Source organism: Salmo salar, chromosome 23 (assembly GCF_965601325.2).
Source record: "Salmo salar chromosome 23, fSalSal1, whole genome shotgun sequence".
NCBI lineage: Eukaryota > Metazoa > Chordata > Actinopteri > Salmoniformes > Salmonidae > Salmo > Salmo salar.
The window spans coordinates 38,929,414-38,943,049 of record NC_138313.1 but is presented as its reverse complement, the minus strand read 5'-3'; the positions used below and the strand labels follow the sequence as shown (position 1 = coordinate 38,943,049).

Here is a 13,636-nt window from a genome sequence, read left to right as displayed (position 1 = left end):
TCCTCCTCTGCTCTTCTCTCTCCACTGTCCTCCTCTGCTCTTCTCTCTTCACTCTCCTCCTCTGCTCTTCTCTCTTCACTCTCCTCCTCTGCTCTTCTCTCTCCACTCTCCTCTGCTCTTCTTTCTCCACTCTCCTCTGCTCACTCTCCTCCTCTGCTCTTCTCTCTCCACTCTCCTCTGCTCACTCTCCTCCTCTGCTCTTCTCTCTCCGCTCTCCTCCTCTGCTCTTCTCTCTTCACTCTCCTCCTCTGCTCTTCTCTCTTCTCTCCCCACTCTCCTCCTCTGCTCTTCCTTCTTCACTCTCCTCCTCTGCTCTTCCCTCTTCACTCTCCTCCTCTGCTCTTGTCTCGTCTCCCTTCACTCTCCTCCTCTGCTCTTCTCTCTCCGCTCTCCTCCTCTGCTTTTCTCTCTTCACTCTCCTCCTCTGCTCTTCTCTCTCCACTGTCCTCCTCTGCTCTTCTCTCTCCACTGTCCTCCTCTGCTCTTCTCTCTTCACTCTCCTCCTCTGCTCTTCTCTCTTCACTCTCCTCCTCTGCTCTTCTCTCGTCTCTCTTCACTCTCCTCCTCTGCCTTCTCTCTCCGCTCTCCTCCTCTGCTCTTCTCTCTTCACTCTCCTCCTCTGCTCTTCTCTCTCCACTCTCCTCTGCTCTTCTCTCTCCACTCTCCTCTGCTCACTCTCCTCCTCTGCCTCTCCACTCTCCTCTGCTCACTCTCCTCCTCTGCTCTTCTCTCTCCACTCTCCTCTGCTCACTCTCCTCCTCTGCTCTTCTCTCTTCTCTCTCCGCTCTCCTCCTCTGCTCTTCTCTCTTCACTCTCCTCCTCTGCTCTTCTCTCTTCTCTCCCCACTCTCCTCCTCTGCTCTTCCTTCTTCACTCTCCTCCTCTGCTCTTCTCTCTTCACTCTCCTCCTCTGCTCTTGTCTCGTCTCTTCTCCACTCTCCTCTGCTCACTCTCCTCCTCTGCTCTTCTCTCTCCACTCTCCTCTGCTCACTCTCCTCCTCTGCTCTTCTCTCTCCGCTCTCCTCCTCTGCTCTTCTCTCTTCACTCTCCTCCTCTGCTCTTCTCTCTTCTCTCCCCACTCTCCTCCTCTGCTCTTCCTTCTTCACTCTCCTCCTCTGCTCTTCCCTCTTCACTCTCCTCCTCTGCTCTTGTCTCGTCTCCCTTCACTCTCCTCCTCTGCTCTTCTCTCTCCGCTCTCCTCCTCTGCTTTTCTCTCTTCACTCTCCTCCTCTGCTCTTCTCTCTCCACTGTCCTCCTCTGCTCTTCTCTCTCCACTGTCCTCCTCTGCTCTTCTCTCTTCACTCTCCTCCTCTGCTCTTCTCTCTTCACTCTCCTCCTCTGCTCTTCTCTCGTCTCTCTTCACTCTCCTCCTCTGCTCTTCTCTCTCCGCTCTCCTCCTCTGCTCTTCTCTCTTCACTCTCCTCCTCTGCTCTTCTCTCTCCACTCTCCTCTGCTCTTCTCTCTCCACTCTCCTCTGCTCACTCTCCTCCTCTGCTCTTCTCTCTCCACTCTCCTCTGCTCACTCTCCTCCTCTGCTCTTCTCTCTTCTCTCTCCGCTCTCCTCCTCTGCACTTCTCTCTCCACTCTCCTTCTCTGCTCTTCTCTCTTCACTCTGCTCTTCTCTCTCCACTGTCCTCCTCTGCTCTTCTCTCTCCACTGTCCTCCTCTGCTCTTCTCTCTTCACTCCCTCCTCTGCTCTTCTCTCTTCACTCTCCTCCTCTGCTCTTCTCTCTCCACTCTCCTCTGCTCTTCTCTCTCCACTCTCCTCTGCTCACTCTCCTCCTCTGCTCTTCTCTCTCCACTCTCCTCTGCTCACTCTCCTCCTCTGCTCTTCTCTCTTCTCTCTCCGCTCTCCTCCTCTGCTCTTCTCTCTTCACTCTCCTCCTCTGCTCTTCTCTCTTCTCTCCCCACTCTCCTCCTCTGCTCTTCCTTCTTCACTCTCCTCCTCTGCTCTTCCCTCTTCACTCTCCTCCTCTGCTCTTGTCTCGTCTCCCTTCACTCTCCTCCTCTGCTCTTCTCTCTCCGCTCTCCTCCTCTGCTTTTCTCTCTTCACTCTCCTCCTCTGCTCTTCTCTCTCCACTGTCCTCCTCTGCTCTTCTCTCTCCACTGTCCTCCTCTGCTCTTCTCTCTTCACTCTCCTCCTCTGCTCTTCTCTCTTCACTCTCCTCCTCTGCTCTTCTCTCGTCTCTCTTCACTCTCCTCCTCTGCTCTTCTCTCTCCGCTCTCCTCCTCTGCTCTTCTCTCTTCACTCTCCTCCTCTGCTCTTCTCTCTCCACTCTCCTCTGCTCTTCTCTCTCCACTCTCCTCTGCTCACTCTCCTCCTCTGCTCTTCTCTCTCCACTCTCCTCTGCTCACTCTCCTCCTCTGCTCTTCTCTCTTCTCTCTCCGCTCTCCGCTCTCCTCCTCTGCTCTTCTCTCTCCACTCTCCTTCTCTGCTCTTCTCTCTTCACTCTGCTCTTCTCTCTCCACTGTCCTCCTCTGCTCTTCTCTCTCCACTGTCCTCCTCTGCTCTTCTCTCTTCTCTCTCCACTCTCCTCCTCTGCTCTTCTCTCTTCACTCTCCTCCTCTGCTCTTCTCTCTCCACTCTCCTCTGCTCTTCTCTCTCCACTCTCCTCTGCTCACTCTCCTCCTCTGCTCTTCTCTCTCCACTCTCCTCTGCTCACTCTCCTCCTCTGCTCTTCTCTCTTCTCTCTCCGCTCTCCGCTCTCCTCCTCTGCTCTTCTCTCTTCACTCTCCTCCTCTGCTCTTCTCTCTTCTCTCCCCACTCTCCTCCTCTGCTCTTCTCTCTCCGCTCTCCTCCTCTGCTCTTTTCTCTCAGCTCTCCTCCTCTGCTCTTCTCTCTTCTCTCTCCACTCTCCTCCTCTGCTCTTATCTCTTCACTCTCCTCCTCTGCTCTTCTCTCTTCTCTCTCCACTCTCCTCCTCTGCTCTTCTCTTCACTCTCCTCCTCTGCTCTTCTCTCTTCTCTCTCCACTCTCCTCCTCTGCTCTTATCTCTTCACTCTCCTCCTCTGCTCTTCTCTCTTCTCTCTCCACTCTCCTCCTCTGCTCTTCTGTCTTCACTCTCCTCCTCTGCTCTTCTCTCTTCTCTCTCCACTCTCCTCCTCTGCTCTTCTCTCTTCACTCTCCTCCTCTGCTCTTCTGTCTTCACTCTCCTCCTCTGCTCTTCTCTCTTCTCTCTCCACTCTCCTCTGCTGTTCTCTCTTCATTCTCCTCCTCTGCTCTTCTCTCTTCACTCTCCTCCTCTGCTCTTCTCTCGTCTCTCTTCACTCTCCTCCTCTGCTCTTCTCTCTCCGCTCTCCTCCTCTGCTCTTCTCTCTCCACTCTCCTCTGCTCACTCTCCTCCTCTGCTCTTCTCTCTCCACTCTCCTCTGCTCACTCTCCTCCTCTGCTCTTCTCTCTTCTCTCTCCGCTCTCCGCTCTCCTCCTCTGCTCTTCTCTCTCCACTCTCCTTCTCTGCTCTTCTCTCTTCACTCTGCTCTTCTCTCTCCACTGTCCTCCTCTGCTCTTCTCTCTCCACTGTCCTCCTCTGCTCTTCTCTCTTCACTCTCCTCCTCTGCTCTTCTCTCTTCACTCTCCTCCTCTGCTCTTCTCTCTCCACTCTCCTCTGCTCTTCTCTCTCCACTCTCCTCTGCTCACTCTCCTCCTCTGCTCTTCTCTCTCCACTCTCCTCTGCTCACTCTCCTCCTCTGCTCTTCTCTCTTCTCTCTCCGCTCTCCTCCTCTGCTCTTCTCTCTTCACTCTCCTCCTCTGCTCTTCTCTCTTCTCTCCCCACTCTCCTCCTCTGCTCTTCCTTCTTCACTCTCCTCCTCTGCTCTTCTCTCTCCGCTCTCCTCCTCTGCTCTTCTCTCTCAGCTCTCCTCCTCTGCTCTTCTCTCTTCTCTCTCCACTCTCCTCCTCTGCTCTTATCTCTTCACTCTCCTCCTCTGCTCTTCTCTCTTCTCTCTCCACTCTCCTCCTCTGCTCTTCTCTTCACTCTCCTCCTCTGCTCTTCTCTCTCCACTCTCCTCCTCTGCTCTTATCTCTTCACTCTCCTCCTCTGCTCTTCTCTCTTCTCTCTCCACTCTCCTCCTCTGCTCTTATCTCTTCACTCTCCTCCTCTTCTCTTCTCCCTTCACTCTCCTCCTCTGCTCTTCTCTCTCCGCTCTCCTCCTCTGCTCTTCTCTCTTCACTCTCCTCCTCTGCTCTTCTCTCTTCTCTCCCCACTCTCCTCCTCTGCGCTTCCTTCTTCACTCTCCTCCTCTGCTCTTCTCTCTCCGCTCTCCTCCTCTGCTCTTCTCTCTCAGCTCTCCTCCTCTGCTCTTCTCTCTTCTCTCTCCACTCTCCTCCTCTGCTCTTATCTCTTCACTCTCCTCCTCTGCTCTTCTCTCTTCTCTCTCCACTCTCCTCCTCTGCTCTTCTCTTCACTCTCCTCCTCTGCTCTTCTCTCTCCACTCTCCTCCTCTGCTCTTATCTCTTCACTCTCCTCCTCTGCTCTTCTCTCTTCTCTCTCCACTCTCCTCCTCTGCTCTTATCTCTTCACTCTCCTCCTCTTCTCTTCTCCCTTCACTCTCCTCCTCTGCTCTTCTCTCTCCGCTCTCCTCCTCTGCTCTTCTCTCTTCACTCTCCTCCTCTGCTCTTCTCTCTTCTCTCCCCACTCTCCTCCTCTGCGCTTCCTTCTTCACTCTCCTCCTCTGCTCTTCTCTCTCCGCTCTCCTCCTCTGCTCTTCTCTCTCAGCTCTCCTCCTCTGCTCTTCTCTCTTCTCTCTCCACTCTCCTCCTCTGCTCTTATCTCTTCACTCTCCTCCTCTGCTCTTCTCTCTTCTCTCTCCACTCTCCTCCTCTGCTCTTCTCTCTTCTCTCTCCACTCTCCTCCTCTGCTCTTATCTCTTCACTCTCCTCCTCTGCTCTTCTCTCTTCTCTCTCCACTCTCCTCCTCTGCTCTTCTGTCTTCACTCTCCTCCTCTGCTCTTCTCTCTTCTCTCTCCACTCTCCTCCTCTGCTCTTCTCTCTTCACTCTCCTCCTCTGCTCTTCTCTCTCCACTCTCCTCTGCTCTTCTCTCTCCACTCTCCTCTGCTCACTCTCCTCTTCTGCTCTTCTCTCTCCACTCTCCTCTGCTCACTCTCCTCCTCTGCTCTCTTCATTCTCCTCCTCTGCTCTTCTCTCTTCTCTCTCCACTCTCCTCCTCTGCTCTTATCTCTTCACTCTCCTCCTCTGCTCTTCTCCCTTCACTCTCCTCCTCTGCTCTTCTCTCTCCGCTCTCCTCCTCTGCTCTTATCTCTTCACTCTCCTCCTCTGCTCTTCTCTCTCCGCTCTCCTCCTCTGCTCTTCTCTCTTCACTCTCCTCCTCTGCTCTTCTCTCTTCTCTCCCCACTCTCCTCCTCTGCTCTTCCTTCTTCACTCTCCTCCTCTGCTCTTCCCTCTTCACTCTCCTCCTCTGCTCTTGTCTCGTCTCCCTTCACTCTCCTCCTCTGCTCTTCTCTCTCCGCTCTCCTCCTCTGCTTTTCTCTCTTCACTCTCCTCCTCTGCTCTTCTCTCTCCACTGTCCTCCTCTGCTCTTCTCTCTCCACTGTCCTCCTCTGCTCTTCTCTCTTCACTCTCCTCCTCTGCTCTTCTCTCTTCACTCTCCTCCTCTGCTCTTCTCTCGTCTCTCTTCACTCTCCTCCTCTGCTCTTCTCTCTCCGCTCTCCTCCTCTGCTCTTCTCTCTTCACTCTCCTCCTCTGCTCTTCTCTCTCCACTCTCCATTGCTCTTCTCTCTCCACTCTCCTCTGCTCACTCTCCTCCTCTGCTCTTCTCTCTTCTCTCTCCGCTCTCCGCTCTCCTCCTCTGCACTTCTCTCTCCACTCTCCTTCTCTGCTCTTCTCTCTTCACTCTGCTCTTCTCTCTCCACTGTCCTCCTCTGCTCTTCTCTCTCCACTGTCCTCCTCTGCTCTTCTCTCTTCTCTCTCTACTCTCCTCCTCTGCTCTTCTCTCTTCACTCTCCTCCTCTGCTCTTCTCTCTCCACTCTCCTCTGCTCTTCTCTCTCCACTCTCCTCTGCTCACTCTCCTCCTCTGCTCTTCTCTCTCCACTCTCCTCTGCTCACTCTCCTCCTCTGCTCTTCTCTCTTCTCTCTCCGCTCTCCGCTCTCCTCCTCTGCTCTTCTCTCTTCACTCTCCTCCTCTGCTCTTCTCTCTTCTCTCCCCACTCTCCTCCTCTGCTCTTCTCTCTCCGCTCTCCTCCTCTGCTCTTCTCTCTCAGCTCTCCTCCTCTGCTCTTCTCTCTTCTCTCTCCACTCTCCTCCTCTGCTCTTATCTCTTCACTCTCCTCCTCTGCTCTTCTCTCTTCTCTCTCCACTCTCCTCCTCTGCTCTTCTCTCTTCTCTCTCCACTCTCCTCCTCTGCTCTTATCTCTTCACTCTCCTCCTCTGCTCTTCTCTCTTCTCTCTCCACTCTCCTCCTCTGCTCTTCTGTCTTCACTCTCCTCCTCTGCTCTTCTCTCTTCTCTCTCCACTCTCCTCCTCTGCTCTTCTCTCTCCACTCTCCTCCTCTGCTCTTCTGTCTTCACTCTCCTCCTCTGCTCTTCTCTCTTCTCTCTCCACTCTCCTCTGCTGTTCTCTCTTCATTCTCCTCCTCTGCTCTTCTCTCTTCACTCTCCTCCTCTGCTCTTCTCTCGTCTCTCTTCACTCTCCTCCTCTGCTCTTCTCTCTCCGCTCTCCTCCTCTGCTCTTATCTCTTCACTCTCCTCCTCTGCTCTTCTCTCTTCTCTCTCCGCTCTCCGCTCTCCTCCTCTGCTCTTCTCTCTTCACTCTCCTCCTCTGCTCTTCTCTCTTCTCTCCCCACTCTCCTCCTCTGCTCTTCTCTCTCCGCTCTCCTCCTCTGCTCTTCTCTCTCAGCTCTCCTCCTCTGCTCTTCTCTCTTCTCTCTCCACTCTCCTCCTCTGCTCTTATCTCTTCACTCTCCTCCTCTGCTCTTCTCTCTTCTCTCTCCACTCTCCTCCTCTGCTCTTCTCTCTTCTCTCTCCACTCTCCTCCTCTGCTCTTATCTCTTCACTCTCCTCCTCTGCTCTTCTCTCTTCTCTCTCCACTCTCCTCCTCTGCTCTTCTGTCTTCACTCTCCTCCTCTGCTCTTCTCTCTTCTCTCTCCACTCTCCTCCTCTGCTCTTCTCTCTTCACTCTCCTCCTCTGCTCTTCTCTCTCCACTCTCCTCTGCTCTTCTCTCTCCACTCTCCTCTGCTCACTCTCCTCTTCTGCTCTTCTCTCTCCACTCTCCTCTGCTCACTCTCCTCCTCTGCTCTCTTCATTCTCCTCCTCTGCTCTTCTCTCTTCTCTCTCCACTCTCCTCCTCTGCTCTTATCTCTTCACTCTCCTCCTCTGCTCTTCTCCCTTCACTCTCCTCCTCTGCTCTTCTCTCTCCGCTCTCCTCCTCTGCTCTTATCTCTTCACTCTCCTCCTCTGCTCTTCTCTCTCCGCTCTCCTCCTCTGCTCTTCTCTCTTCACTCTCCTCCTCTGCTCTTCTCTCTTCTCTCCCCACTCTCCTCCTCTGCTCTTCCTTCTTCACTCTCCTCCTCTGCTCTTCCCTCTTCACTCTCCTCCTCTGCTCTTGTCTCGTCTCCCTTCACTCTCCTCCTCTGCTCTTCTCTCTCCGCTCTCCTCCTCTGCTTTTCTCTCTTCACTCTCCTCCTCTGCTCTTCTCTCTCCACTGTCCTCCTCTGCTCTTCTCTCTCCACTGTCCTCCTCTGCTCTTCTCTCTTCACTCTCCTCCTCTGCTCTTCTCTCTTCACTCTCCTCCTCTGCTCTTCTCTCGTCTCTCTTCACTCTCCTCCTCTGCTCTTCTCTCTCCGCTCTCCTCCTCTGCTCTTCTCTCTTCACTCTCCTCCTCTGCTCTTCTCTCTCCACTCTCCTCTGCTCTTCTCTCTCCACTCTCCTCTGCTCACTCTCCTCCTCTGCTCTTCTCTCTTCTCTCTCCGCTCTCCGCTCTCCTCCTCTGCACTTCTCTCTCCACTCTCCTTCTCTGCTCTTCTCTCTTCACTCTGCTCTTCTCTCTCCACTGTCCTCCTCTGCTCTTCTCTCTCCACTGTCCTCCTCTGCTCTTCTCTCTTCTCTCTCCACTCTCCTCCTCTGCTCTTCTCTCTTCACTCTCCTCCTCTGCTCTTCTCTCTCCACTCTCCTCTGCTCTTCTCTCTCCACTCTCCTCTGCTCACTCTCCTCCTCTGCTCTTCTCTCTCCACTCTCCTCTGCTCACTCTCCTCCTCTGCTCTTCTCTCTTCTCTCTCCGCTCTCCGCTCTCCTCCTCTGCTCTTCTCTCTTCACTCTCCTCCTCTGCTCTTCTCTCTTCTCTCCCCACTCTCCTCCTCTGCTCTTCTCTCTCCGCTCTCCTCCTCTGCTCTTCTCTCTCAGCTCTCCTCCTCTGCTCTTCTCTCTTCTCTCTCCACTCTCCTCCTCTGCTCTTATCTCTTCACTCTCCTCCTTTGCTCTTCTCTCTTCTCTCTCCACTCTCCTCCTCTGCTCTTCTCTCTTCTCTCTCCACTCTCCTCCTCTGCTCTTATCTCTTCACTCTCCTCCTCTGCTCTTCTCTCTTCTCTCTCCACTCTCCTCCTCTGCTCTTCTGTCTTCACTCTCCTCCTCTGCTCTTCTCTCTTCTCTCTCCACTCTCCTCCTCTGCTCTTCTCTCTCCACTCTCCTCCTCTGCTCTTCTGTCTTCACTCTCCTCCTCTGCTCTTCTCTCTTCTCTCTCCACTCTCCTCTGCTGTTCTCTCTTCATTCTCCTCCTCTGCTCTTCTCTCTTCACTCTCCTCCTCTGCTCTTCTCTCGTCTCTCTTCACTCTCCTCCTCTGCTCTTCTCTCTCCGCTCTCCTCCTCTGCTCTTATCTCTTCACTCTCCTCCTCTGCTCTTCTCTCTTCTCTCTCCGCTCTCCGCTCTCCTCCTCTGCTCTTCTCTCTTCACTCTCCTCCTCTGCTCTTCTCTCTTCTCTCCCCACTCTCCTCCTCTGCTCTTCTCTCTCCGCTCTCCTCCTCTGCTCTTCTCTCTCAGCTCTCCTCCTCTGCTCTTCTCTCTTCTCTCTCCACTCTCCTCCTCTGCTCTTATCTCTTCACTCTCCTCCTCTGCTCTTCTCTCTTCTCTCTCCGCTCTCCTCCTCTGCTTTTCTCTCTTCACTCTCCTCCTCTGCTCTTCTCTCTCCACTGTCCTCCTCTGCTCTTCTCTCTCCACTGTCCTCCTCTGCTCTTCTCTCTTCACTCTCCTCCTCTGCTCTTCTCTCTTCACTCTCCTCCTCTGCTCTTCTCTCGTCTCTCTTCACTCTCCTCCTCTGCTCTTCTCTCTCCGCTCTCCTCCTCTGCTCTTCTCTCTTCACTCTCCTCCTCTGCTCTTCTCTCTCCACTCTCCTCTGCTCTTCTCTCTCCACTCTCCTCTGCTCACTCTCCTCCTCTGCTCTTCTCTCTCCACTCTCCTCTGCTCACTCTCCTCCTCTGCTCTTCTCTCTTCTTTCTCCGCTCTCCGCTCTCCTCTGCTCTTCTCTCTCCACTCTCCTTCTCTGCTCTTCTCTCTTCACTCTGCTCTTCTCTCTCCACTGTCCTCCTCTGCTCTTCTCTCTCCACTGTCCTCCTCTGCTCTTCTCTCTTCTCTCTCCACTCTCCTCCTCTGCTGTTCTCTCTTCACTCTCCTCCTCTGCTCTTCTCTCTCCACTCTCCTCTGCTCTTCTCTCTCCACTCTCCTCTGCTCACTCTCCTCCTCTGCTCTTCTCTCTCCACTCTCCTCTGCTCACTCTCCTCCTCTGCTCTTCTCTCTTCTCTCTCCGCTCTCCTCCTCTGCTCTTCCTTCTTCACTCTCCTCCTCTGCTCTTCTCTCTCCGCTCTCCTCCTCTGCTCTTCTCTCTCAGCTCTCCTCCTCTGCTCTTCTCTCTTCTCTCTCCACTCTCCTCCTCTGCTCTTATCTCTTCACTCTCCTCCTCTGCTCTTCTCTCTTCTCTCTCCACTCTCCTCCTCTGCTCTTCTCTTCACTCTCCTCCTCTGCTCTTCTCTCTCCACTCTCCTCCTCTGCTCTTATCTCTTCACTCTCCTCCTCTGCTCTTCTCTCTTCTCTCTCCACTCTCCTCCTCTGCTCTTCTGTCTTCACTCTCCTCCTCTGCTCTTCTCTCTTCTCTCTCCACTCTCCTCCTCTGCTCTTCTCTCTTCACTCTCCTCCTCTGCTCTTCTCTCTCCACTCTCCTCTGCTCTTTTCTCTCCACTCTCCTCTGCTCACTCTCCTCCTCTGCTCTTCTCTCTCCACTCTCCTCTGCTCACTCTCCTCCTCTGCTCTCTTCATTCTCCTCCTCTGCTCTTCTCTCTTCTCTCTCCACTCTCCTCCTCTGCTCTTATCTCTTCACTCTCCTCCTCTGCTCTTCTCCCTTCACTCTCCTCCTCTGCTCTTCTCTCTCCGCTCTCCTCCTCTGCTCTTATCTCTTCACTCTCCTCCTCTGCTCTTCTCTCTTCTCTCTCCACTCTCCTCCTCTGCTCTTCTCTCTTCACTCTCCTCCTCTGCTCTTCTCTCTCCACTCTCCTCTGCTCTTCTCTCTCCACTCTCCTCTGCTCACTCTCCTCCTCTGCTCTTCTCTCTCCTCTCTCCTCTGCTCACTCTCCTCCTCTGCTCTCTTCATTCTCCTCCTCTGCTCTTCTCTCTTCTCTCTCCACTCTCCTCCTCTGCTCTTATCTCTTCACTCTCCTCCTCTGCTCTTCTCCCTTCACTCTCCTCCTCTGCTCTTCTCTCTCCGCTCTCCTCCTCTGCTCTTCTCTCTTCACTCTTCACTCTCCTCCTCTGCTCTTCTCTGCTCACTCTCCTCCTCTGCTATTCTCTCTCCACTCTCCTCTGCTCACTCTCCTCCTCTGCTCTTCTCTCTTCACTCTCCTTCTCTGCTCCTCTCTCTTCACTCTCCTCCTCTGCTCCTCTCTCTTCACTCTCCTCCTCTGCTCCTCTCTCTTCACTCTCCTCCTCTGCTCTTCTCTCTTCACTCTCCTCCTCTGCTCTTCTCTCTTCACTCTCCTCCTCTGCTCTTCTCTCTCCCCTCTGCTCTTCTCTCTTCTCTCTCCACTCTCCTCCTCTGCTCTTCTCTCTTCTCTCTCCACTCTCCTCCTCTGCTCTTCTCTCTTCACTCTCCTCCTCTGCTATTCTCTCTCCACTCTCCTCTGCTCACTCTCCTCCTCTGCTCTTCTCTCTTCACTCTCCTCCTCTGCTCTTCTCTCTCCACTGTCCTCCTCTGCTCTTCTCTCTCCACTGTCCTCCTCTGCTCTTCTCTCTTCACTCTCCTCCTCTGCTCTTCTCTCTTCACTCTCCTCCTCTGCTCTTCTCTCTCCACTCTCCTCTGCTTTTCTCTCTCCACTCTCCTCTGCTCACTCTCCTCCTCTGCTCTTCTCTCTCCACTCTCCTCTGCTCACTCTCCTCCTCTGCTCTTCTCTCTTCTCTCTCCGCTCTCCTCCTCTGCTCTTCTCTCTTCACTCTCCTCCTCTGCTCTTCTCTCTTCTCTCCCCACTCTCCTCCTCTGTGCTTCCTTCTTCACTCTCCTCCTCTGCTCTTCTCTCTCCGCTCTCCTCCTCTGCTCTTCTCTCTCAGCTCTCCTCCTCTGCTCTTCTCTCTTCTCTCTCCACTCTCCTCCTCTGCTCTTATCTCTTCACTCTCCTCCTCTGCTCTTCTCTTCACTCTCCTCCTCTGCTCTTCTCTCTTCTCTCTCCACTCTCCTCCTCTGCTCTTATCTCTTCACTCTCCTCCTCTGCTCTTCTCTCTTCTCTCTCCACTCTCCTCCTCTGCTCTTCTGTCTTCACTCTCCTCCTCTGCTCTTCTCTCTTCTCTCTCCACTCTCCTCCTCTGCTCTTCTCTCTTCACTCTCCTCCTCTGCTCTTCTCTCTCCACTCTCCTCTGCTCTTCTCTCTCCACTCTCCTCTGCTCACTCTCCTCTTCTGCTCTTCTCTCTCCACTCTCCTCTGCTCACTCTCCTCCTCTGCTCTCTTCATTCTCCTCCTCTGCTCTTCTCTCTTCTCTCTCCACTCTCCTCCTCTGCTCTTATCTCTTCACTCTCCTCCTCTGCTCTTCTCCCTTCACTCTCCTCCTCTGCTCTTCTCTCTCCGCTCTCCTCCTCTGCTCTTATCTCTTCACTCTCCTCCTCTGCTCTTCTCTCTTCTCTCTCCACTCTCCTCCTCTGCTCTTCTCTCTTCTCTCTCCACTCTCCTCCTCTGCTCTTCTCTCTTCACTCTCCTCCTCTGCTCTTCTCTCTCCACTCTCCTCTGCTCTTCTCTCTCCACTCTCCTCTGCTCACTCTCCTCCTCTGCTCTTCTCTCTCCTCTCTCCTCTGCTCACTCTCCTCCTCTGCTCTCTTCATTCTCCTCCTCTGCTCTTCTCTCTTCTCTCTCCACTCTCCTCCTCTGCTCTTATCTCTTCACTCTCCTCCTCTGCTCTTCTCCCTTCACTCTCCTCCTCTGCTCTTCTCTCTCCGCTCTCCTCCTCTGCTCTTCTCTCTTCACTCTCCTCCGCTCTTCTCTCTTCTCTCTCCACTCTCCTCCTCTGCTCTTATCGCTTCACTCTTCACTCTCCTCCTCTGCTCTTCTCTGCTCACTCTCCTCCTCTGCTATTCTCTCTCCACTCTCCTCTGCTCACTCTCCTCCTCTGCTCTTCTCTCTTCACTCTCCTTCTCTGCTCCTCTCTCTTCACTCTCCTCCTCTGCTCCTCTCTCTTCACTCTCCTCCTCTGCTCCTCTCTCTTCACTCTCCTCCTCTGCTCTTCTCTCTTCACTCTCCCCTCTGCTCTTCTCTCTTCTCTCTCCACTCTCCTCCTCTGCTCTTCTCTCTTCTCTCTCCACTCTCCTCCTCTGCTCTTCTCTCTTCACTCTCCTCCTCTGCTATTCTCTCTCCACTCTCCTCTGCTCACTCTCCTCCTCTGCTCTTCTCTCTTCACTCTCCTCCTCTGCTCTTCTCTCTCCACTGTCCTCCTCTGCTCTTCTCTCTTCACTCTCCTCCTCTGCTCTTCTCTCTTCACTCTCCTCCTCTGCTCTTCTCTCTTCACTCTCCTCCTCTGCTCTTCTCTCTCCACTGTCCTCCTCTGCTCTTCTCTCTTCACTCTCCTCCTCTGCTCTTCTCTCTTCACTCTCCTCCTCTGCTCTTCTCTCTCCACTCTCCTCTGCTCTTCTCTCTCCACTCTCCTCTGCTCTTCTCTCTCCACTCTCCTCTGCTCACTCTCCTCCTCTGCTCTTTTCTCTCCACTCTCCTCTGCTCTTCTCTCTTCTCTCTCCGCTCTCCTCCTCTGCTCTTCTCTCTTCACTCTCCTCCTCTGCTCTTCTCTCTTCTCTCCCCACTCTCCTCCTCTGTGCTTCCTTCTTCACTCTCCTCCTCTGCTCTTCTCTCTCCGCTCTCCTCCTCTGCTCTTCTCTCTCAGCTCTCCTCCTCTGCTCTTCTCTCTTCTCTCTCCACTCTCCTCCTCTGCTCTTATCTCTTCACTCTCCTCCTCTGCTCTTCTCTCTTCTCTCTCCACTCTCCTCCTCTGCTCTTCTCTTCACTCTCCTCCTCTGCTCTTCTCTCTTCTCTCTCCACTCTCCTCCTCTGCTCTTATCTCTTCACTCTCCTCCTCTGCTCTTCTCTCTTCTCTCTCCACTCTCCTCCTCTGCTCTTCTGTCTTAACTCTCCTCCTCTGCTCTTCTCTCTTCGCTCTCCACTCTCCTCCT

At 53.8% G+C, this 13,636-nt stretch overlaps 1 protein-coding gene across 1 annotated transcript in view; it reads left to right on the top strand.

The window, feature by feature from the left end:
- Window positions 1-13,636, top strand: part of grm8b (glutamate receptor, metabotropic 8b) — a 240,733-nt gene that overhangs the window by 191,378 nt on the left and 35,719 nt on the right. The window lies entirely within an intron of this gene.